Genomic DNA, 24,100 nt, shown 5'->3' on the forward strand with positions numbered 1-24,100 from the left:
TTTTGTATCTAAATTTGACTCTGAATTTGCTAATAGTGGGAAAGTTATTGCTGGAAATGGGGACAGTCAATGTAATTTTTATGGACAATACATAGCAGCAGTTGGGGTTGGTTGCTTTCGTTGGGCTGTAACAATAATTTTGGGTAGAAGATTTCCTTCCCGTTGGTGAGATAATGCCCTCTGATTAGCTGATTGAAATGAAAACAAGATCAACTTCTTCCCCTGGACTGCCCCAAAAGATTTATATATAAATTAACACAGGCCACACAATGTGTCTCATACAGCATACAAGTGACATTCGTGGTCCCCATGGTTTTGTGGCTTTCTCCGAGATACTGTTTATTACAATGATTATAACATAAGAGAAATGCCAGGCAGCACATATCCACTTCTGCATAAGCGGATACTAAATTGTAATGCCATTTAACTCTTTTCTTCAAAGCCTAAACCCATAAGCAGTGCTGCAGAAAGACTCCAACAGACAACAGGATTCGATGCTTTAAATACAAGAGGATGGTACACAACTGAACACAAGCAGCTTTGGAAACCCTTAACACAGGGCTTTTCATTATTGTTCCCATTTTGTAAAGCTTTACTCCCTTGACTAATGTAACTGCAATCACCTCTTCAACTGTTTCTTTCACTCTGACAGGATGCAACTTTCTGAGCCTGGTTTGGTCACATAGGGTTAGGAAAAAACTGCTTCTTGTTGTCCTTCCCCCTTGTTCCTGTGTCTCTCTCCTTTTTCATCTTTCTTGTGAATTTAGAGAGCTTCCCACTTCCAAACTCTCCAGCTTTCAAAGTATGACCCATGAGTTTAACACACCTTGTTAGCTGAACATGTCACTGAAAAGGTTTTTCTCTCTGAAATATTCTGGGTCAGTTTTCCCCTCTACTATTAGAAGTAAGTTTCAGGTCCTGATCCTACTAGATGCTAAGCACCCTCAGCTGAGTGGGATCAGGATCAAGCCCCGTTATGTTTTCCCATCCAAGCACTACTAAAATCAGAGACAGAGAGCCTGGCCCCATTGAAGTCAATAAGAGTTTTGCTATTGACTTCCAGGGGGCTCAGATTTCAGCCAGACTGTCTTCAATGATATGGTCTCTCTTCCCTCATTTCACTCTGGTGGCAGAATTCCATGGAGCTTCCCACAGCAAGAGGATTTATTCATAAGAAGATGATGGAAAAGGAGGAGAGAAGGTATCAAGGAGGGGTCCATGCCAGCAATGCAAAAATCTACCCATTCATCCATCATTTTTCTGCTCTTTCAGACTGCAGAGAATACAGCTGCAGACTAGACCAATAATCTCGTATCAGTGGTGCTGGAACATTTTTAGTCGTGGGCGGTGCTGAAAGCCAGCCTCCTAACTCCTGTCTGCTCCCTCCCCCCCTACCCCCGCTGAGGCTGGGAGTAGGGCTGTGTCTCCGGGAGGGGGGGACCTGGACAGGGTAAGGGGGCCAAGGCCACAGCTGGGAGTGGACATGGGGACAGGAGCAGAGCCCTGGCTGTGGGGCCGGGCATGGGGCCCCAGGAGCGGAGGCCTGGGAGCAGAGGGTGGGGCCAGCAGCCAGGGCCCCAGGAGCAGAGCCAGTGGCCAGGGAGTGGGGCCGGGACCCGAGCCCCAGGTGAGGTGAGGGGTTGGGGAGCAGAGTGCTGGCGGAGGGCTGGGCCAACGCATAGGCATGGGATACACCCCCAGGTTTTTGCTCACAGTGGCTCGGGAGCGGGGCATAAAACCTGAGGGTGCTGCAGGGAATTACAGACCAGTCAGCTTAACTTCTGTACCTGAAGAGACAATGGAGCAAATAATTAAGCGATCAATTTGCAAACATCTAGAAGATAGTAAGATGATAAGTAACAGTCAGCATGGACTTGTCAACAACAAATTGTGTCAAACCAACCCGATAGCTTTCTTTGATAGGGTAACAAGCCTTGTGGATGGGGGGAAGTGGTAGACGTGGTATATCTTGACTTTAGTAAAACTTTTGATACTGTCTCGCATGACCTTCTCATAAACAAACTAGGGAAATACAACCTAGATGGAGCTACTGTAAGGTGGGTGCAAAACTGGTTGGAAAATCATTCCCAGAGAGTAGATATCCGTGGTTCACAGTCATGCTGGAAGGGCATAAAGAGTGGGGTCCAGCAGGGATCAGTTCTGGGTCCGGTTCTGTTCAATATCTTCATCAATTATTTAGATAATGGCATAGAGAGTACACTTATAAAGTTTGCGGACGATCCCAAGCTGGGAGGGGTTGCAAGTGCTTTGGAAGATAGGATTAAAATTCAAAATGATCTGGACAAACTGGAGAAATGGTCTGAAGTAAATAGGATGAAATTCAATAAGGACAAATACAAAGTACTCCATTAAGGAAGGAACAATCAGTTGCACACATACAAAATTGGAAATGACTGCCTACTAAGGAGTACTGCGGAAAGGGATCTGGGGGTCATAGTGGATCACAAGCTAAATATGAGTCAACAGTGTAACACTATGGCAAAAAAAAGCAAACGTAATTCTGGGATGTATAAGCAGGAGTGTTGTAAGCAAGACACGGGAAGTAATGCTTCTGCTCTACTCCGCACTGATTAGGCCTCAGCTGCAGTATTGTGTCCAGTTCTGGGCCCCACATTTCAGGAAAGACGTGGATAAATTCGAGAAAATTCAGACAAGAGCAACAAAAATGATTAAAGGTCTAGAAAACATGACCTATGAGGGAAGATTGAAAAAATTGGGTTTGTTTAGTCTGGAGAAGAGAAGACTAAGAGGGGACATGATAACAGTTTTCAAGTACATAAAAGGTTGTTACAAGGAGGAAGGAGAAGAATTGTCCTTCTTATCCTCTGAGGATAGGACAAGAAGCAGTGGGCTTAAATTGCACAAGGGCGATTTAGGTTGGACATTAGGAAAAACTTCCTAACTGTCAGGGTGGTTAAGCACTGGAATAAATTGCCTAGGGAGGTTGTGGAATCTCCATCACTGGAGATTTTTAAGAGCAGATTAGACAACACACCTGTCAGGAACGGTCTAGAAAATACTTAGTCCTGCCATGAGTGCAGGGGACTGGACTAGATGACCTCTCGAGGTCTCTTCCAGTCCTATGATTCTATGATTTCCACCCTCCCAGCTCCTTGTCCATTCTGTCTTCCACTCCTCCACCCTCAGCTCCCAGTCCCAAAGAACCAACCCCCATTCCTCCCACTGGCTAGCAGCCCCAGTCTCCTTGTCTAGCCAGTACCAGTTTTTCCTCTTCTCTTCCCTTCCTACTTCCTCCCAGTCCCATCTCTCCACAAATCAGACTCACAATCCACTCCCTCACACGCCCACCCCCAAGTCTGGTTCTTATCCCTTCTGCATTCAAATCAGGCAGCTTCCTCCTCCACGGTGCCTGGGTGCCAGTAAGGAGTTCATTGAGAGCATAGGGGAGGCAGTCTCTAGGTTCTCAATTCCAGTATCTGGCCCCACCCTGGCCCACAGCAGCAGGGACCTGCAGTTGTAGGGAAAGACCTGCCCAGCCTCAGGAGCACTGGGTTGGAGCACGCTCAGTTTCTATGTGGGATGATGCATGCACAGTCCTATCAGACATAGGAGTTGTGAGGGGCTGGAGCATGCTCAGTGCAGACAGAATTTTCAGAGAATTTAGCTGTGAAACTTTAACAAGTATCTAATGTGCATTTTTTTCCAAAGGCTTAAAACTTGGCCAAATATACGCCATTTTTCATGGGAATTGCAAAAAGCACATCTGACATAAAGGCCATCCCTCTGCCAAATGTCCTGTCCCTGTTCCAAAGCACGGAGTGCTAGGGCTTCTCAACAAACAGCTGTATTTTTTTTTAAACATTGGCAAAACATCTTTCCCGCAATCTTATTCTCTGAAATGGTTGAACCATTTTTAATTGTTCTTTTTAAAAAATCGAGTCTGAAGCAGACACCCACCTGGGAAATTTCAGTCCAAATGGTTACTGTTTGGCAAAGTTATATGCAACTGAAAGCAGGATCTTATAATGAGAAGTGTTGGGCAACCCTAATTTGCAGTGCTACCAGCTATACTTTAAAAAAAAGGGGGGGGGGATGTCTGAAATGGCATTTGGCAGCATTTTACACCAGTATCAATGATAATACAAGGTATAAGGCAGGAGTTCTCAAACTGGGGGTCAGGACCCCTCAGGGGGTCATGAGATTATTAAATGGGGGGGGGTCACAAGCTGTCAACCTCCACCTCAAACCCCGCTTTGCCTCCAGCATTTATAATGGTGTTAAATATATAAAAACACGTTTTTAATTTATAAGGGGGGTCACACTCAGGGGCTTGCTATGTGAAAGGGGTCACCAGTACAAAAGTTTGAGAACCACTGGTGTAAGGTAACAGTGGATAGGACCCAGAGAGTGTTTTGCCAACAGTATAGAAAAAGGTTGTGCCAGAACTGAAACAGAACACTGGTGTTACAGAACCGCTGCTGGTGCACCAGACTCCTTCATGTGTCACAAAATCTGCTTCAAATTTCTATTCTTAGACCAGCTGTAAAATCAGACTAATACATACCAATCTTTATATAAAGCGATTTGTGATCTGTAGGTAAAAAGCATTAGGAAGGTGCATTATCATCTCACTTTTTCAGGAGTAAGTAAGGCACAAAGATATTTATTGTCTTGACTGAGATCATTCACTGTGGCCAAGTGGGTTTTGCTCTGGCTGTGAAACGAGAGATCTAGCACCCAGTCTAACACTAACGTGGTTTTGTTTGTTGTTTTTTTAGCATTTTTTCCATTGTTCAGCTGTCCTACACATACATCAGTTAGCTATGCATCAAATATGGATATTTTGTGAGGTGTGGATTGAATGAGACAGGATTCCACAGGAGACCTGGTTTCAGTCATTAGGCACTTTACAAAGGTGCGTGGAAAAAGCTGTTCTGGTGGTGTCTGTATAAAATTTCCTCTCTTTCTCTTTTTTTAAATAGACAAAACACTCTTGGAAGTGCTATATAAAGAAAAAAAACTAGAGCTGATCAAATTATTTTTAATTTTGAAAATTTAATGACATTTAAAATTGTTCTAAAATGAGACCTTTTTTCCAAAAATTTTTAATAATTTCCGGCTCTAAAAGTTAAGGGAATGATAAGACTGCACAGTAAAGCACTCATAACTTACAAAATGTGGGTGTATGCAAGTGCATTTGCAGAAAGATACAGACTCTTCTTACCCAAGCACTGTATTGTATTATTTCAGAAAGAGTATGTACTATACAGGTGATTTTTTTTTGTTTTGGGGTTGTCGTTTTTAACAGTTGTAGGAGATGCATATATAACAACCCATTAAGAACTATGGCTTTCACCACTAGAAGTGTTAGAAAAATGTCAAAATTAGATTTTTGAGGAAAAAGAGGAACAAATGTGTCATTAAAAATGTGCCCCTTTTTTTGACCAGCTCTATTCAGCTCCAAAAGCACAAGCCCCTACCAGTTAAGTTAAACAGGCTCTTAGCCTATATGTGAACCAGGGAGTACAGGCAAAAATGAGCAGCATCATTTAGCCAGTGTATTATATAGGCATTATAAGAGGAAACTCCCTGCAGCAGTCTGAGGTTGTCAGGCGTTAAAGTTCCTGTACAGGTCACCAATTTGGGTCACCACAGAACCTGGGATCTTCCCAGGAACATACTAGATCAGATCCAGGGTTAGAGTTGCCAACCCTCCCAGATTAGATGGGAGCCTCCTGAAATTGGGCTCGATCTCCTGGAGACTACTGAAGCCAATCCAGGAGATTTTAGGACGCTAAAAGTCCAGCACGGGGTCAGCAATGTGTCTGTACATGGACACAAGTGTCCATGGTAAAAATTTTGCAGTCCGTAGTAATTTTTCAAAAAATTGAATGACTGAATGACATACCCCCCTCCCAGTGTCCATCACTAAGTACAGTACTTTTGTCAAGTGTCTGTCGCACAACATGGTGGTGCCAACCCCTGGCCCGGCAGCGCAGTGAGGCTGAGGCAGGCTCCAGACCTGTCCTGGCTCTGCGTGGCTCCTGGAAGCAGCCGGCATGTCTGGCTCCTAGGCACAGGGACAGCCAGGGGGGTCTCTGCATCCTGCCCCAACCCTGAGCACTGACTCCGCAGCTCCCATTGGCCGGGAACCACGGCCAGTGGGAGCTGCGGGGGTGGTGCCTTCAGTCAGGGGCGGCTCTCAGAGCCACCTGGCCACCCCTGAGCCTAGGAGCCACCTGAGGAGCTGCCCGAGGTAAGTGCTGCCCAGCCGGAGCCCACACCCCGAACCCCGTCCTGCACCCTAATTCCCTGCCCCAGTCCTGAGCCCCCTCCCACACCTAAATTCCCTCCCAGAGCCCGCACCCCTTCCTGCACGCACCCCAACCCCCCACCCCAGCCCTGAGCCCCCTCCTGCACCCAAACTCCCTTCAAGAGTTTGCACCCTTCACCTCCTCCCACATCCCAACCCCCTGCCCCAGGTTCAGCCTGGAGCCTCCTCCTGCACTCCAAACCCCTCGGCCCCACCCCCCCAGCCCAGAGCCCACCCCTTCTCCTGCACCCCAACACTCTGCCCCTGTCCGGTGAAAGTGAATGAGGGTGGGGGAGACCGAGTAATGGGGGGGCGGATCAAGGGGGTGTGGCCCTGGAGAAGGGGCGGGGTATGAGCATGGCCTTGGGGAAGGGGCGGGGCAGGGGACAGGACAAGGGTGTTTGGGTTAGTGCGATTAGACAGTTGGCAACCCTATCCAGGGTCCATCTCGTCCAGTATCCTCTCTCTATCAGTAGCCTGCCCCAGGTGCTTCAGAGTAAGGTCCAAGAAATGCCACAGTAGGCGGATGTGGAATAATCTGCCCCTCCTCCCATAAAGGTCTGATCTTTTCAGTTCAGGGAGGACTCTTGCAGTTGTAAGTAGCAAGCCCTTCACCTTAAACAAACAAGCCTTTAACCTTCAGTGGTTAAAAATCGAAAACGTCTTAAAAGAATTGGAAAATTAAAAACCAAAGACTATTTTAAAAAACAGCTAAAGTTGCTAAATGACAACGTTGCCATAAACATATTATTCTAACCAATACAAAGAAATCCATATTCCATGCACACAACCTACACTCTGACCCAAAATTCTTATTCTTTCAACTCAAATATCAAAATATAATCACAACACAAAAATGTTTCTGAAAAAGTAACAATTATATAAATTCACATAAGGGACACATAATCAGTCCAGCTGCAAATAAACATCATTGTGCCATAAATCAGCAGTTATGCACTTTTGCAATTAATCTACATATATAGTCTTCCCCAAAAGCAACAAATAGTTTATCAAAATAAATCTGTATTTATACTTAACTGTTTATTCAAGCTTGAAATCAAGATAATAAAACATCTATGAGTCAGAAATAAGGTTAGAGTGTTGCTGAAATACATAACTTGGTAATAATGGGCGAGATCCTGGCCCCTAACTAATGCTGCTTTCTGCTCCCTTAAAGCACTAAGCAGGAGTAGGGTTACCATAAAGATACAGTCAAGGATTCCCACTGACAAGGGGGCATGTCAGGTTGGGGACAGAAGGGAAGGAATGTACGGTATGCCACTGATCCTGGGCTGGTGCAGCAATCCCTGTGGCATCATTACAACCAGCATAGTTTAAAAAACATCCCTTAGGCTGCTCTAAATTACACAGGCAGCCAATTCTGCCCCTGGCTGGCCCAGGATCAGAGGAACAGAGAGGTGGCTCAGAGCCACCTTTCCCTCCTGCTCTGCTCAGCTGCACTGATTCCAAATACAGCACAGCTGAAAATCCAGCCCCATGTGTTTATGTTTATCATCGGGGTAGTGTAGGATTTATGATGCCCTTAATTTTTCATTTCCTTGCTTTTAAGTACTTGGGTTTCACAAATGGTGTGATAGGTACATTGTCACTGAGCAAGCTTAACTAGATTTTAAATTGAAGTTTTCTGGGTTTAAAACGGATTGTGGCTTGGAATCCCGTAAGGCATTTGATGTTTGCAAAGAGAGCAATAAATTCTCGCAAGGTGAGCAGGCTAACATCAAATTGTTTTAGATGGTACTTTATGGCAAGGTGCAACCAGATCAGCGAGCTTCTAAATGGTCTTTGTATTTCAAGAAAAATACCTTGAAACTACCGGCTGGCCACAAGTGCAAATAACTGAATTAGGTACACACTCCATCTGATGCCAGAGAGAATCCTAGCAACAGAGTTTGGTACCAGTGCAGTCTTTAATTTTGCATGCAGCAAGACAAGCAAAGGGAGCATATAACAGTTTCAATGGGATGAAACAAAGGCACAAAGAGACCTCTACATTCACAAAAAACAGGTGCAGACATGACATTGGCAATATCTCTGAGGCAGAAGCCGGCGGATTTCACCACAGCAGAGACGTAATTCAAACATCAGGCTAGAGTCCAGCTGCACTGCTGAGCTCAAGGCTATTAGGTATTCTTTGTTTTGTTTTGTTTTCTTTTTTAATGTAGCCCAGGAGAGAGGGCGGGGAGATACCACAGTTACTTTTTCATTCCTTCCAGACCCACAGCTCCAAGTTTACTTTGGAAAATCCAACCCTCAGAATGTAGTTTGAAAGCACTGTACATCAAAAGTGCTCAGAACTGATACTGACCATAACATGGAGCTGATGGCTTCTGGTTACTGCAGTCCAACATATTACAGCATGCAAAACAACATGATTGGTCACACAAGGAGACAAAAGAAAGCCACCGCTACAGTGGTAAAATATTTCATGCTGGAAAAAGTTGCTGGCTTTTGGAAATACATTCTTTCTAAAAAAAAAAAAAAAAAATCTGAACATCTTTGCCATCTTTTTAAGGAAGGTGACAGCACTCATAAGAGATTTTTTTTTCTCCTTTGTTGTGATTTGATGCAGACCTCCTCTCCAGTGACAGCCAGATTGTGGAAAGCCCAGAGATCTCTACAGCAGGCAGTCCACTAATGACTCAAAATTTGTCTAAAATACACAGAGAAAGAGGAAACACAATAGAATTAACATTTCATTAGCCCATCAAGCAATGCTCAGGAATCCAAATGATCAAACTCCGTTTGACACTTATGATTAATAGTATTTTTTCACTCAGGTTCCAGGGATCCATTGATTGGTCAATCTTGATGTATGTAGCTCTATTGATAAGCCACTACAAACCACATGTATTCAAAGAGTACACCATGAGGAAACCGTAGGAGTATTTTTAGTGATTTGAATGACTCATATTTTTTGGTCTGCAAAGTTTGAAAACTGTTTTTCTTTTAAGGCAGATTCAATTTCTCTCTCTTCCTTTCCATACTCATTGCAAAAATGCCTAAAGTCACAGTCTGGATTCAAAATCCTGACACATTTAACAATTGCCATTTTTGCTGCACCAACCTGATCATTTGCCTTTTAACATCTTCACTGCTGGGTCATCGCACCAGCATCCGTGCTTCTAAATCTTATTGATGTCCCATTGCTTTCAACAGGATGTTATGACTACACACCCATTGTAATGCATCTTGGCATAGTGGAGGGGTCATTGTACCAGGTGTACTTTGCTCAGTCAGCAGAAGCAAAAGGGTTAATTAATTACTGTCATTTGTGTAATTTTAGGACATTGCTTCTCCATGCATTTGTGTAAGAATCACAATCCTCCCTGGCAACATCATGAGTTCCTTCACAAATTTACAGGATTCATTATAATTTCCAGCCACAAATAAAAGGTTTAATAAATTCTGGGAGGTCCCTAGTCATGGAAAAATTCTCACACACAAGAAAAATCAGATATGCCAAGTATATTCAGGCGTGGGAACAATTTATTACTTATACAAAATCAGCTCTAGTTGGGTGTCGCATGGCTCTGGCCCCCTTTTCCTGTACAGAAAGCTAAAACACCACACTAAATAGAAGTGGAATACATAAAGACTCTTAACCGAAGGAATGGATATGTGTGCTCTGAGAGACAGCATTCTCTAGCACATTGATCATGGAACTGGCAGACAAGAATTTCAGATGCAGTATCTGTTTTGTCGCTGACTTGTGTGACCTTGGGCAAGTAATTTGACTTTCATGGGCCAGATTTCCAAGAGTTCAGCACCTAACATACTGAGATCTTTGGAAAATCTGGCCGCTTCTTTTAGTGTTTAAGTGGGAGCTGAGCTCTTCTGAAAGTCTGGCTCTATGTATCTCATTGCGCCATATGGTAAATGAGGATAGCAACATTTACCTACACTTCACTGCTGTTAGGACTAATTATTATTTGTACAAAATTTTGAAGATGTAAAGAACTATATAAGTGCTAAGTACAGTAGATGCTCATTAGTAGCAACATATCCGTGCCCTTTTGCTATGTGACTCCTATGCGGCTGTTGCTGTTATGGGGAATGTCATCTGAACAAAGACAGCCTGCTTTTTCTGATACATAAAACTGTACAGTACACCAAAGGCAGTGTACCCCATTGATGCCCAGCACCCATTCCCATACAGAGCTGGGGCAAAAGCCCTGACCTCGCCCCGCAAATCAAGCCAAAGCTCCATGTCCTCCCCTTACCATAAGCAAGAGCCCCCCTGGACTCCACCTCTCAGGGGCCCTGCTGAGGGAGTGGCTGAGGTCCCCTGATGTTGCCTGTCACCGATAGCAGGTGTGGCACATTCCGCTCAGCCCTGGGACTGCCACAGCACCAGCTCAGCCTGCAGGGCCCAGTTCTCCTGCAGCAGGTGGGAAAGCGCCCCTTCCCACTGGGGAGAGATGGGGGGCAGAGAAAGGAGACAAAACCTACTACCCCAGTCAGAGCAACGGTTCAGCCCCAGAGACCCCCAGCCTAGTCCTGGGGCAAAGGGGTGAGGGGAGCGACACTGAGACCAGTTTGGTCCAAGATGGAGAACACTGATGACAGATGGCTCATGAGGAAGTGGAGGGGGTGGGCTGTGGCATATGAAGAGTTAAGGGTGTTTCAGAAGGGGTGGGGCAGCCACATTGTGGAAGGGAACTGAGGTGTGTGTGGGAACCCCAAGTTTGGGTTGAATGGGGCAGGGGAACTCCTAGTTGGCAAATGGCTGAGCGAGCCCAGCTGCCGGGGACAGGCTGAGGATGGCGAGGGACGGCTGGCTGGGGAAGGCACCATGCGCAATCTGCAATGGAAGGTGGGGTGGCTTGTAGCACAGACAGCAGAGATGGGAGGGAGAAAGGGGCAGGTCAATAACCTGTGGAGGGGGGTCCCTGACCCCTCATTGCAAAACAACACATCCACATCTTGTCACCGGCAACCAAGATGGAGGGGACAGCTCAGGGAGGGTCCCCGATACTCCCCACTTCAAAATGGCAAAAACACCACCCCATGCTGCCTGCAAGCCAGACGCTGAGGAAGGGCAGAGGAAACCTTGCAGCTGTGCCTCTGCTGCTCTCCTGACCCCAGCTTCCTCCCCCCGAAAATTCCCTCTCTTCCAGACCCTCCCCCCAAACTCCACCCTACACAGGCTCTCCACGCAGGCTCTGTCAGGCAGGGCAAGTGGACAGGGCTGTGTGCACTGGAGCTGCGCTGAACAGCCAGGGTCAGCAGCAAGGGAGTGAAAAGATACAGTTTGGGGGGGCCCATGCCCCTATACTCCCTCCCCCCAATCTCCACCTCTGGATGCAACGTCACATCATCACAAATGTTGCTCTTATGCAGTGGCTATGTTGCTGTTACCGAGTTGACAATTCATGGTAAGGAAAGTGTTCCCAGGGGAAAATGTTGCCCGTAAGCAGCGGTTGCTCTTACAAGGTGATGCTGCAAACCAGCATCTAGTGCAGTGGTGGGCAACCTGCGGCCTGTCAGGGTAATCCGCTGGTGGGCTGCAAGACGGTGTTTACATTGACCGTCCACAGGCACGACCGCCTGCAGCTCCCACTGTCCGCGGTTCGCCATTCCCGGCTAATGGGAGCTGCAGGAAGCGGCACGGGCCGCAGGTTGCCACTTCCCACAGCTCCCATTGGCCGGGAATAGCGAATTGCGGCCACTTGCAGCTGTGGGCGGCTGTGCTTGCGGACGGTCAATGTAAACACTGTCTTGTGGCCAGCCAGCGGATTTCCCTGATGGGCCGTGTGCGGCCCACGGGCTGCAGGTTGCCCACCACTGGTCTACTGTATTACATATCACACATGTAAATATACATACTATGTATACAAGTGCCCAGAAAAGCAATTCTTGTAGGTGTGTTGTCAACTCTCATAATTTTATTGCACGACTGTAAGGTGCTTTTCTTAAAAGCTCCAGCCCTGGATTTCTTTGAATATATGAGAATTTCAGTATTCATTTTAAAAGTAAAAGTAAGTCCTTAGCCTTCATTATGGCAGAAAAACATCTTGAAAATGCAAACCCAACATGTATTTTTTTAATAAAATCTCATTATTTTTAAGTCACTCATGATTTTGGGAAGTCTGAAACCTCACATTTGGAATACTTGGCAGCATTAGCAATACCGCTGCAAGCTCTGTTCCATACTAGAAATAGTCTGTATCTTGTACTGATTATTTCTACTACCGACCCCTATGCAATTTATAGACCTGGTCCAGTGGTAGGCAGGAAGATTAACAAATACTCCCCCGGTGTACAGGAAAGACCACAGCTGCATGCCCTGAGTACGGAGATTGCTAGGGAACTTGTCCATGGGGGAAAAGAATGATTGAGCCCAGCAATGGTGAATCAGGCAATTTTTCACACACACACCAAGAGCCATTATTCTCTGAGGCATCTGGACTAGCAGGCACTGGAAACCTGGTCCTGCTCATCAGAAGGGAGAAATACTGCTTTCAGCAGACATCCCATTAAATCATCCCCTACTCTATATAACAACATGCAAGCCACTATCCCACTATTATGACCACAGACCCTCTGCCATTTCTTCTGTTTAAGAGTCAGCGACACCAAATATTTTACCTCTTACCCTTTATATACTGATAAAGGCCTCTCCCTTCCTCCCTCATTCTAACTTACCATTAGTTAGGAGACCACACCATTTTCAGATTTCACCCTCTACATACATGGCCAAATGCTGATAAAATGGTAATGCTCCCATTGACTTCAGTGGGACCAGGATCTAGCCCACAGTCCACATATACCACCCTCCCTTATCCACATTCCCCTAAACCAACAAAGCCCAAAGGACTCTGTCCATCAGCTCTACACCAACTGGATAGAACACTATGTCCTCCTGATGTGTGTCTGAGACACTATCACCCACTCACAACGTGGGTCTGAGACACCTTCCAATTCACTCTAATACTGGCCACAGAAGCCTAGAGTAGTATCTTATCCTGCATAACAAGCTAGGCATGCGTTGGCGTTCTTCAGTGGCTATTTATTCTAGCTTACTCCACGTAGAAGGTAGAAGTGAATGGTCATGTGCAGACAATTTTTGCAAATCATTTAAATTTTTGAGAAGTAGTTGTTAACAGAGACTCATTCCCACAGATTCATAAGTTTTAAGGCCACAACGGACAATTATGATCAGCTAGTGCAACCTCCATATTTATTTATTGGTGTCCAATAGGTTGTGGGGGAAGCAGAGTTGCTTGCTGAACTTAATTCTACACTGCCTAACTTTCAAACAATTCATTTGATTGAACTGCCAAACATATGGAAGAGAATGTGAGTTTACTTTGATTGTAAACTCTTTGGGTAAGGGACTGCCTCTTGTGTTCTGTGTTTGCACAGTGCATAGCACAATGGGCTCCTGGTCCACCACCAGGTAATACCCATACAAATAATTTTGCCATTGACTTCAACTGAGCTACTAATGAGGTTCTATTAGTTTACATTACAAATATTTATAACCTAGTCTTAACCTTACTCAAGTGTTCCCATTGGGAATTTTAGACCGTTCTTTGAAAGAATGACAGTCGAGTTACTGACCACTGCAAACTCTTACTTTAATCAGAAGTGGCCAAATAATAGCAGAGCAATTTGTTATCTGTATCATAATCTCTATCAGTTTTTTTCCATGGTTAGTTCCCATTTTTCTGTGATTTATTATAACTCAGCCCTCAATTTTTACCTGAAACAACTGACGAGACTCATTCCCAGATCTTTTGGCTTGTTTTTATATTTTTAATACACAATTTCATATGATTTCCCCCCTAAATTATAACTAATGATTGACAGAGTTTTGCATTTGAAGATGATGTTTTTGGATTCATGTAACTTTTAATAGGTCTGGATTTAAAAATAAAATAACCAAGTCCATAAAACTTTGCCTTAGCAATAAGTTCTTATTAGCAACACTCAGGGTATTTCAGGAAAAAGAATAAGATGAGAACCAGCTATGATGTTCACAATTAAATAATGTCAACTGTGCCTGAGCAGAACATTATTATTTAATAGGAGGTTTTGGTGATGGAGGATGAGGTCATTACTCAATAGGCAAAACAGCCCATGCAGAAGTCTACCTAGTCCACAGCCTGCACAATACAGGTTTTTAAAAAGCTTCATTTTGTAATTGCCAGAGATCCTAAGCTAGTTCTAGAGTTAATATTAAATCCAGTTAAGCAAGTAAATAATGGATACTCCACTTAATATATGATATTTATCATTATTACTGGTACATTAGCATTGAGGTGCCCCAACCAAGAATGGATCTCTGTTGTGCTAGGCATTGTTGAAATATATAGTAAGAATCAGTCCTGCCCTGAAGAGCTTACAGTATAAATAGACAAGACAAAGTAGAGCTGTATCCTGCCGCCCAACTCTGCACAGCTGAAACAAACTAAACCCATTACAGTCAGGGCCCTCTGCTACCACAGAATTGGGTACGGGGGTAACAGGATTTTCCCCTGAAAGCACCGTAAGTGCTTATAGGCGCTGTTAGCAGTAAAGGCAAATTTGTGCCTCCAGCCTCTGACGTAACTTTGAGGATTTAAAGGTGGTGTGAAGTGCTTACTCCTAAATCCTTAAAATGGTTTACCAAAAGCCCTAGTTACTTAGCTACCACTGAAGGCACCCTTAGGGGCTACCTACTGTAGGAAAGGGAAAGATGGACTGCACTTTTTGTTTGTTTTATTAACAATAAAGGCTACAGGAAGCCTTCATTTGGGCAAAAGCTTCTTTCCGGCCAACTGCACTACCTGTATGGCAGAGGATCTGCTTTCTGTCAACAATGTATATTCCGTAGCAAGTGCAAATTTGGTAAAAGGGATTTAAAATAGGAAAATATATTCTGCCACCTTAAGGGACCAATATATGAAATATTATATATAGACTGAGTTTCCACATCCTAACACCTATAGTCAAAAACAGGGGACATGCAGATCAGAATTCAGTTACCTTGCCTTTTGCAGATCAAAGTGACTTCTGAAATGCTGGATTTGGAGCCAGGTGAGCTAAACAGGGTGGGAACAAAGGGCGTTAGCAGGAAGAGAAGGCAATGACCGTTGTGTGGAGAACAGAGCTTATTTCATTTCCTCCAGACAGTATACCTGACCAAACAATGCTTCATGGCAATGCTGATATAACCTCACCCCGATAAGATAATGAATTCTCATCTTCCAGACAAACTGAATCACTGACCAGGTGCTTGAAAAGCAGGTCTTGAGACTTGGAGGGGAGGGTCACTAGGAGATAGGAAAGGGAGATTCATCAGAGATCCACCATCAATTACCAAAGTAGATCAGAGTGGGCACTGCTTTTGAAGAGTGTAGCACATTTTTCTTTTATTGTCCTGTAGCAAAGATGAGAAGGCCTTATCTAGGTGATAGGAAGTTCAAGCGTAGATGTGTTCTGCAAATCATTTTTTGTTGTTTACTACCATTTTCTCTCTATTTTGAAAGAAAAATGGTATATATTACACACACACAAAAATACATTAAAAACATCATTAAGAGTCAAGCACTCAAGAGTTAGGAAATGCCAAAATTAGGGGGCCTGCAAAACTTAATTCAGCTCCCTTGTCCATATGCATTATGATAGTCTTTAATTATATGATCACATACCATTTTTCCACAGGACCTCTGCCTTATTCAGTGAATATAATGAATGGTGCTCACTTAAAGAGAAGCTTTTCCATATTTTGCTGTACCCTCATTGTCAAATGTGTGGCCCAACACTTTATTTACTGCACACTATTCAAATCCTACACTGAAGGCGGAATTACTAATTTCCTCATTTGCTTTTCCATGATGCTCATCAATATAGTGTCTTAGTTCTTCACAGACAGAAATTACTTTATTTTCAGAACACCCCTGTCAGATGATGGGGTATTAGTCCCATTTTGCAGTTGGGGAGCTGAGACACAGAAAGATTAAGATCAGAATCATAGAATATCAGGGTTGGAAGGGACCTCAGGAGGTCATCTAGTCCAACCCCCCGCTCAAAGCAGGACCAAACCCCAACTAAATCATCCCAGCCAGGGCTTTGTCAAAAACCTCTAAGGAAGGAGATTCCACCACCTCCCTACGTAACCCATTCCAGTGCTTCACCACCCTCCTAGTGAAAAAGTTTTTCCTAATATCCAACCTAAACCTCCCCCACTTCAACTTGAGACCATTACTCCTTGTTCTGTCATCTGGTACCACTGAGAACAGTCTAGATCCATCCTCTTTGGATTCCCCTTTCAGGTAGTTGAAAGCAGCTATCAAATCCCCCATTCTTCTCTTCTGCAGACTAAACTATCCCAATTCCCTCAGCCTCTCCTCATAAGTCATGTGCTCCAGCCCCCTAAATCATTTTTGTTGCCCTCTGCTGGACACTTTCCAATTTTTCCACATCCTTCTTATAGTGTGGGGCCAAAAACTGGACACAGTACCCCAGATGAGGCCTCACCAATGTCGAATAGAGGGGAATGATCACGTCCCTCGATCTGCTGGCAATGCTCCTACTTATTCAGCCCAAAATGCCGTTAGCCTTCTTGGCAACAAGGGCACACTGTTGACTCATATCCAGCTTCTCATCCACTGTAACCCCTAAGTCCTTTTCTGCAGAACTGCTGCCTAGCCATTCGGTCCCTAGTCTGTAGCAGTGCATGGGATTCTTCCGTCCTATGTGCAGTATCCACTAATTTTGGATCCCCAATTTGAGATACCTGGGAACTGATTTTTCATAGTACTTATCATTATATAGCTCTTATATGTTCAAAGCACAGCTTCAGTTACAGCTGTGAGCTCGAGTCAAGCAAGGAAATGAGGCACACACAATTAACAACCAGTGAAAAGTTTGATTTAAGTGGAATTCTGTGGCAGAGGCAAGGAGAGAAGCCATTTCTCCACAGAAGCATTCAATTGTCTTAACCATGAGACCCTCTTTTCACCTCCTGCAAGCCCCTCCCTCAATCACTACCTGTCATCCAACTTCTGCAACAAGTGAGGCAGGGGTTCTAAAGACAACAATGAACTCTCTTTCATTACACAGTCATAATTCATCCCCAGAGGAGGTCCAGTTTGTGCACTGAATGAGGCAAGGGTCCTGTGGGGAAAAAAGTAGTATGTGATTATGTAATTAAAGATTGTATCAATGTGTATACTCACAAGGGTGCCCAGGCAACTTGAATTCTGGCATTGCCTAATTTTGGAGTGTTGACTTTGCAACCTTAATGTTCTTCTCATGTAAATTTGTGGGTGTGCGTGTGTGTGTGTGAAATTTCTTAGGGTTTAAAAAAGCAAACTGAAAAAACAAATTCCATCACTTGCCATCGTGTTGATACCCACATGGTTCAGCAGCAGGATGGACCTTTGGATCCACTCATAGACCTCTGCCATTTGAGCTAAGGGCATAGATATTTGCTGATTGCAGAGGAATGGTGAGACTCAGGAATCTTAGATTCCACTCCAGGCTCTGGAGAAGAGTGTCGTCACGTGGTTACATGCCCTTCCTGCCTGTTTCCCCAGGCTTGTCCCCTTCTGCCCCATCCCCTCCATCCTGTCCCTGTCAGAGTCTTTTCTCTTCCCCACCCCTGGCTTCTGGTCCCAGTCCCATCCTCCTCACCTAGCAAGTACCAGTGTCCACTACTCAGGTTTCTTATCCCTGTCTGTGTCCCGGTCCCACCTCACTCTCCCAGTCCCAGTCTCCTTGCCCAGCCAATCCCAGTTCTCCTCCTCCTGGGTCCTCATTCAATCTGTCTCCTTCTTCCCAGTCTCTAGTTGTGCCCCTTCAACCCATGTTCCCCAGGTTCACTTGCTCCTAGTCCCAGTCTTCCACCCAGGACTCTCATCCAAACTCTGTGTCTCCCTCCCCACCCCCACCCAGTTCCTTGTCCAAGTCTCCTTGCCCAGCCAGTCCCAGTCTCTCAGCCCTGGTGTCTCACCCAGTCTCAGTTTTACCCCCACCCACTGACTCCCAATCCATACAACTGATTTTCCTCCCTGCTCCCAGTCCACATTTCCCTTTCCTCCTAACCCCCTGTCAGTCTCCAATCCCAATCTATTTCCCACGCTCCTGCACGTTCATCTCTTGAGTCCTCTGCTTTCGAATCAGGCATCCTCCTCCACACTACCTGGACCTCGCAGGGGATGGGGGACTGTCTGCAGAGAAAGTCTCTCTGCTCTCAGCACAGGTGCCTGGACCTGGCACAACCCAGAGCAGCAATTGCAGAGAACATCCTGCTCAGCCCCCACTGGCACATACCAGTGCAGACAGAATCTTCAGGGATTTTAGCTGCTAAAAATCTAAGTCTCTACTGGAGCATATGCTAATAGATATTTCAAAAGTTTATTAACTGGCCAAATTTGGGTGGATTTTCAGAGGGACAGCAAAAGGCACATCCCTGACACAAAAGCCACTGTCTCTGCTCCAAAGTGTTATGAGTGCTAGAGACTTTCAAAGATGAGGTTGGGGGAAAACAATGTATTTTTTCCCAGCTTTGTTCTCGAAAACGGCTGAACTGTTTTGGTGGATATTTTCCAAAATCTATTAGCTTAAGCCAGACACTCAGCATCTCCAGTTTCAGCCCACATGTTTAATGTTTAGCAAAATTATAAACAACGGACATGGGGTCCTATAATGGAAAGCATTGGGCAACCTGCCTCACCTATAATATAAAAGTCTTAATCAATTTAGGTCATTCGTATAGGTCCCCTCCAAAAGAGAGCAAATCTCCTCAAGTTCTAAGAAAAGGTAGAAAATGGAGCCTCCCCCCACCCCTTTTGGGGTCTCCAACAAAAGGGGCGGATAAAGATGCCTTCTTCCAGAAAGTGTTTCATAAGGCGTTATGGTCAGACAATCACAAGGGAGAATTCTAAAGAGCAAGGAGGAGATGTGAGCAGGTGACACCATCTAAAAAGAGAAGAAATAATCCAGGGAAGAATGAAATCCTCACCTGCACTTTTGTGAATCTGCCTCACTTGTCCACACAAAAAAAGACCATTCTTCATGGTGAAAAGTTTAAAGTGCTTCTTCAGAAATTCCACATGGTCCTGAAAAGGCTGTTCCTTTTATAGCTCTCAAAGGCTGGCTAGTTACTGTTTTCCTTCCTCTAATTCTGCCTTCAAACTAGAAGATTGAGCTCTGCAGGATGTGTCAATTTCTACAGCCACTGAGTCTGGGGGCCACCTTGTCCACTACAACAGAAGAACCCACGTAAGGCCAGGAAATTCTGCAACGTTTTTCAGAATGCCATCAGTGGAGCATGACAGCGAGACCCATGGATATCCCTAGAGCCACAAGGATATCCAACATTTCTTAAGGTATCTGCAGAGATATTTGCACTGAGGCCCCTCGCCTCTATACTATACCACTGGCTGCTTCCACAACGCAGTACAGTTTCAGGAAGTCATGTCTTCTCCAGTGTCCACAGTGCTGAACACTCCCCTAAGACGGGGAGAATGTATGGAGAGGGACTCCCTTCCAGTCTGAGGGGTGAGATACTCTGGAGAGTGGCCACACCTTCCCCCTTTTCCTACCCAGTCATACCTCCTTCTGAACTGTGCAGGCCTGACCCAGAAGGCTCAGGGAAGATGGGCATATTTGGAACCAGAGAAGAAGAGGAACCATGCCGGATAGCCACTTATCTCCTTTTGAGCACTCTCTGCTGGATTGCATCAGGTTTTGTTCCCAACTGCTTGTGCTGATGGAGGTGAGAATATAGGCATGAATTCAGAGAAGAGCATCTTTCTGCTCACATCAAATCCAGCCAAGCAAAAACCAAAAAAAAAAAAAAAAAAGGCAGGGGGGAGATTGTTAAATTTTCTTTTCCCTTTCAAATATTCCACAAGATCCCCACATGCCACAGACTGAAGAGGCTTTTCCTTTTATAACTGTTTTCAAAGGCTGAATTTTTCCATCTCCTTAGCCTGTCTCCACTTGTCTCATTCAGCCCTCATGTTAGCTTTTATCCTGCAAGATTTGTCAGTTCCTGCAACCATCAGATTTGGAGCATTTGGAGAAAGATGCTATTCTGGCATATGAGCTACCCACGTGGAAGAAGAATGGGGAGATTACACAGGGGTCGTGTGGAACAGAAGAAAAGATCAAATGGATTCGTTCTCTTTTTTCTTTAAGGGTTTTTATGCTGTACCTATTTTTGGGGCGAGAAGGGGTTCTCTTTCCATCACCTTGAAGTTCCAGGAGCCCTCTTGATGCTAGCAGGATGAAATCCATTCCAGTGCAGTGGGCCCTATGCATCACTTCAATCCTCTTTCAACCCGTAACGGAAGACAGAAGTGGGATTTCAGTGGTAATAAGACCTTCTGCAGACCCATAACTGGGATGAATTTCACCTTCACTGTGGAAATTTCTAGAGGCCACATTGCAAATCCTATTTGTATTTAATGGTAATAATACATGATTAGTTCACATTTAACAAGGAAACCAGTAATGATATACAAAATATTAACTTTGAGCAATGTGGCCATGGTAACTTAGGAGCTACTTTACCTTTTGATGTTTCCTAACTGGGGAGTTCTTGATTTCTCAGCCTTACTGTACAATTTTACATTAATACTTGTTTCTTTGCATTTCATTCCCTTTTGTGCTTAGTGAGAAAATTGTGATTCATTCTGCGATACATCTTTGGGAACTTAAAAGAAAAAAAATTACCCCTAGTTAAAGACCAAGCATGGAAACAGTCAGCCCTGTAAGAAGTCTAGAGAGAAAGTGAAAAGCAGCGGTTAGGATGAAAGCTGACACTCCCTGTGGAGTTGGGAAGAGGATTACAGCTGACAAAATGGGCTGGCAAGCATATGGAGGCAGAGATTTGGGTGGATGTGGTGGACTGCAGAAGCTTGCTATCGCCTAGTGGTGAGCTTTAGAGCAGCTTCCCCACTCCCTTTTTGCTAAAGGTAGTTGGTAGATACCATAGGCGTGAACACAGTATCAAGTAGATTACCTAATATGACTATCTAGATTATTTTAGATAGAGATTACTGGGTCTTCTTACCTCTCCAGCTCAGTAAATCAGTGTCTCCCCCACCCTGCCCATTTTTAAGATCGAAATAATCTTTGAAGTCACAGATGGGTCATAACAGAAACAATATCTTCCACTTCTTTGCACCTGGGCAAGCGCTGCCTTTCAAAATGAATTTTCCAGGAAACAGATAACTGAATTACCTGAGGGCTGATCCACTTCAAAGGGTCTCTTTATAGAAGACATAATCAGATTCTGATGCTTTGATCAAGGGAATCTACCAACTGCTTATTCGATCACAACTCTATGTTTCATGAAAAGATACCTAATCAATTACAGAGCAGACATCTGCTCTGAATAATATTATTGATGACTTGATAGAAAGAATGCCTACTACAAAGAGTAAATCCATGGGGAAAGCTGGCAGGTGGCTGAGAGCCAGGGGGACTCAAGCCGGACAGAGGGTGGCCAGCCAAGAAACAAGTAGCCAATGATTAGATGAGAGCATCTGTTGTGCTCTCATGCAGAATGGAGCTGAAGTAGCGGCCACAAAGAAGGATCCAATGTTCAGTCTTGAACACTAAAATGAGCCCTTATGTGACCATTCATGAGCATACAGACTGCAGCTTTCCACCCTTTCCCATTCTCCCTGCAGCCCCCATGTGGTTTGAGAGCAGAAATGGTGTGGTTCTCCTGCACTGGGGTATGGGGGCAGGTCCTGGAAGGCTCACACAGTTGATAGTGGAGGGAACGGTACTTACTTTCTGTGTGCCATGCATAGAACTGTGGGTCCCTGCAGGGTTCCAACAACTGCTAAGAGTTTGGGTTTGAATCCGGATCAAAGCTTTCCCCCAAGTTTCAGGGTGTTCTGGGCTTTTGCCTCAGGCTATCTGTACTGTATGACTCTAATGCTACTTTGTCCTCTAGGGCTCCTAGACTTAGTATTCTGATTTTTATACAAGAAACAGCAGAGGGGAATTCAGTAAACCCATTGGGTTTCAGGGGTCGGCACCACCATGTTGCGCAATGGACACTTGACAAAATTACTGTACTTAGTGACGGACACTGGGGGGGGGCGGGGGGTTATGTTATTCAGTCATTCAATTTTTTGAAAAACTTACCATGGACCTCAACATTTTTACTGCGGACACATTGCTGACCCCTGATTATGTTGCAACAGCTCTGCTTCTGGTCTGCCTTAATGACCTCTCCTTAGCTTATGCAAACAGGCATTGCTAGCTATATACATCACTCTATCCCTATTAGGAAAGCTAGAGGGCTTCATTTGAATGTACTGTGGGTTATTAGAGAAATAAACAATTAACTTAAGCAGAGATCATCTAATAAAGTGCTGGCTCCAAATAGGACCTCGCTGTTAAGAACTGATGTAAAGAGTTGCCAGAGAAGCCATTTGCAGTGCACAAATTTTATTGTTCTTACAAACCCCAGGAACTATGCTGCATATTTAGGCTTGGCGAAATTCAATTTTATATACATCTTTAACAGATAATATCAATGAGTTTAAGCATTTTTTCCCCAATTTTTATCCATTTAAATTTTCACAGTTGCAGGAAATTACACGGGGTGTCAGACAATAATTATCTAATGACAGAAGATGTTAAGATTCCAAAAGTTAGAGCTTTACAATCGTTAAAACACAAGTTGTCAACATCACATGCCAAAATATACAAAGTAAATATCTTCAAATCAAACTAATAAATTCTCAAGCAGCATTTTTCTTATTCTGCCAATTTAAGTTTTGATGATCATTGATGGAAATATTTTTGTCATCATTTGTGTGTACACTGAAATTGATTTATACTGAAATTTACCAATAAAAACCAAATCCTTCCAAACCTATGAATATTATTGAGCTAAACCATTCATGTAACGCACACCAGAGAAAGCAGGCATCTCTAAAGAAGCCCTGAAGATCTGGCATGGATTCCTCTTCTTTCCATCTCAGGGATATTTCTGCTGGGGGTCAGGTTCATCAATTAAGATATAAATATGGGCAAGACTATCACTCAGTGGCTCTCAACTTTTCCAGACTACTGCACCCCTTTCAGGAGGCTGATTTGTCTTGCATAACCCCAAGTTTCACCTCCCCCAAGTTTCACCTCACTTAAAAACTACTTGCTTACAAAATCAGACATAAAAATACACAAGTGTCACGGCACACTATTACTGAAAAATTCTCTCATTCTTAAATAAATCAATTGGAATATAAATATTGCACTTACATTTCATTGTATACTATATAAAACAGTATAAACAAGTCATTGTCTGTATGAAATTTTAGTTTGTACTGACTAAGCTGCTGCTTTTTATGTAGCCTGTTGTAAAACTAGGCAAATATCTAGGTGAATTGATGTACGAGACCTCTGTGTACCCCCAGGGTACACATACCCCTGGTTAAGAACCACTGGTTGAGTTTTACAAATGTTTTATAAATGAAATTAACAAGAGGAGACATGATAAAAAGTATAAAAAATAATGAAAGGTACAAGGCAGAGTGGACACTCTTGATTTTCCTCTTTAAAACAGAAGGACAAAAGTAGATGAAATAAAAATGAAAGGCAGCAGATTTAAAACTGATTTAACATGACATATATTAAGCCTGTGGAACTTATTACAATAAGATAACATTGAGCTCAGCAAGATTCAGAAAGAAATAAGATATTTACAAGGATAACAAGAAAATGCACTGTTACATTAAACAGAATTTAAATATTTGTAGTAGGGATACAACCCTTTATGCTTCAGGTCATACGCCAACCTCTAGCTGCTATTCCTCCATTAGCATC

The sequence above is a fragment of the Terrapene carolina genome, unplaced genomic scaffold (assembly GCF_002925995.2).
Source record: "Terrapene carolina triunguis isolate 2854851 unplaced genomic scaffold, T_m_triunguis-2.0 Scaffold130, whole genome shotgun sequence".
Classification (NCBI taxonomy): Eukaryota; Metazoa; Chordata; order Testudines; family Emydidae; genus Terrapene; species Terrapene triunguis.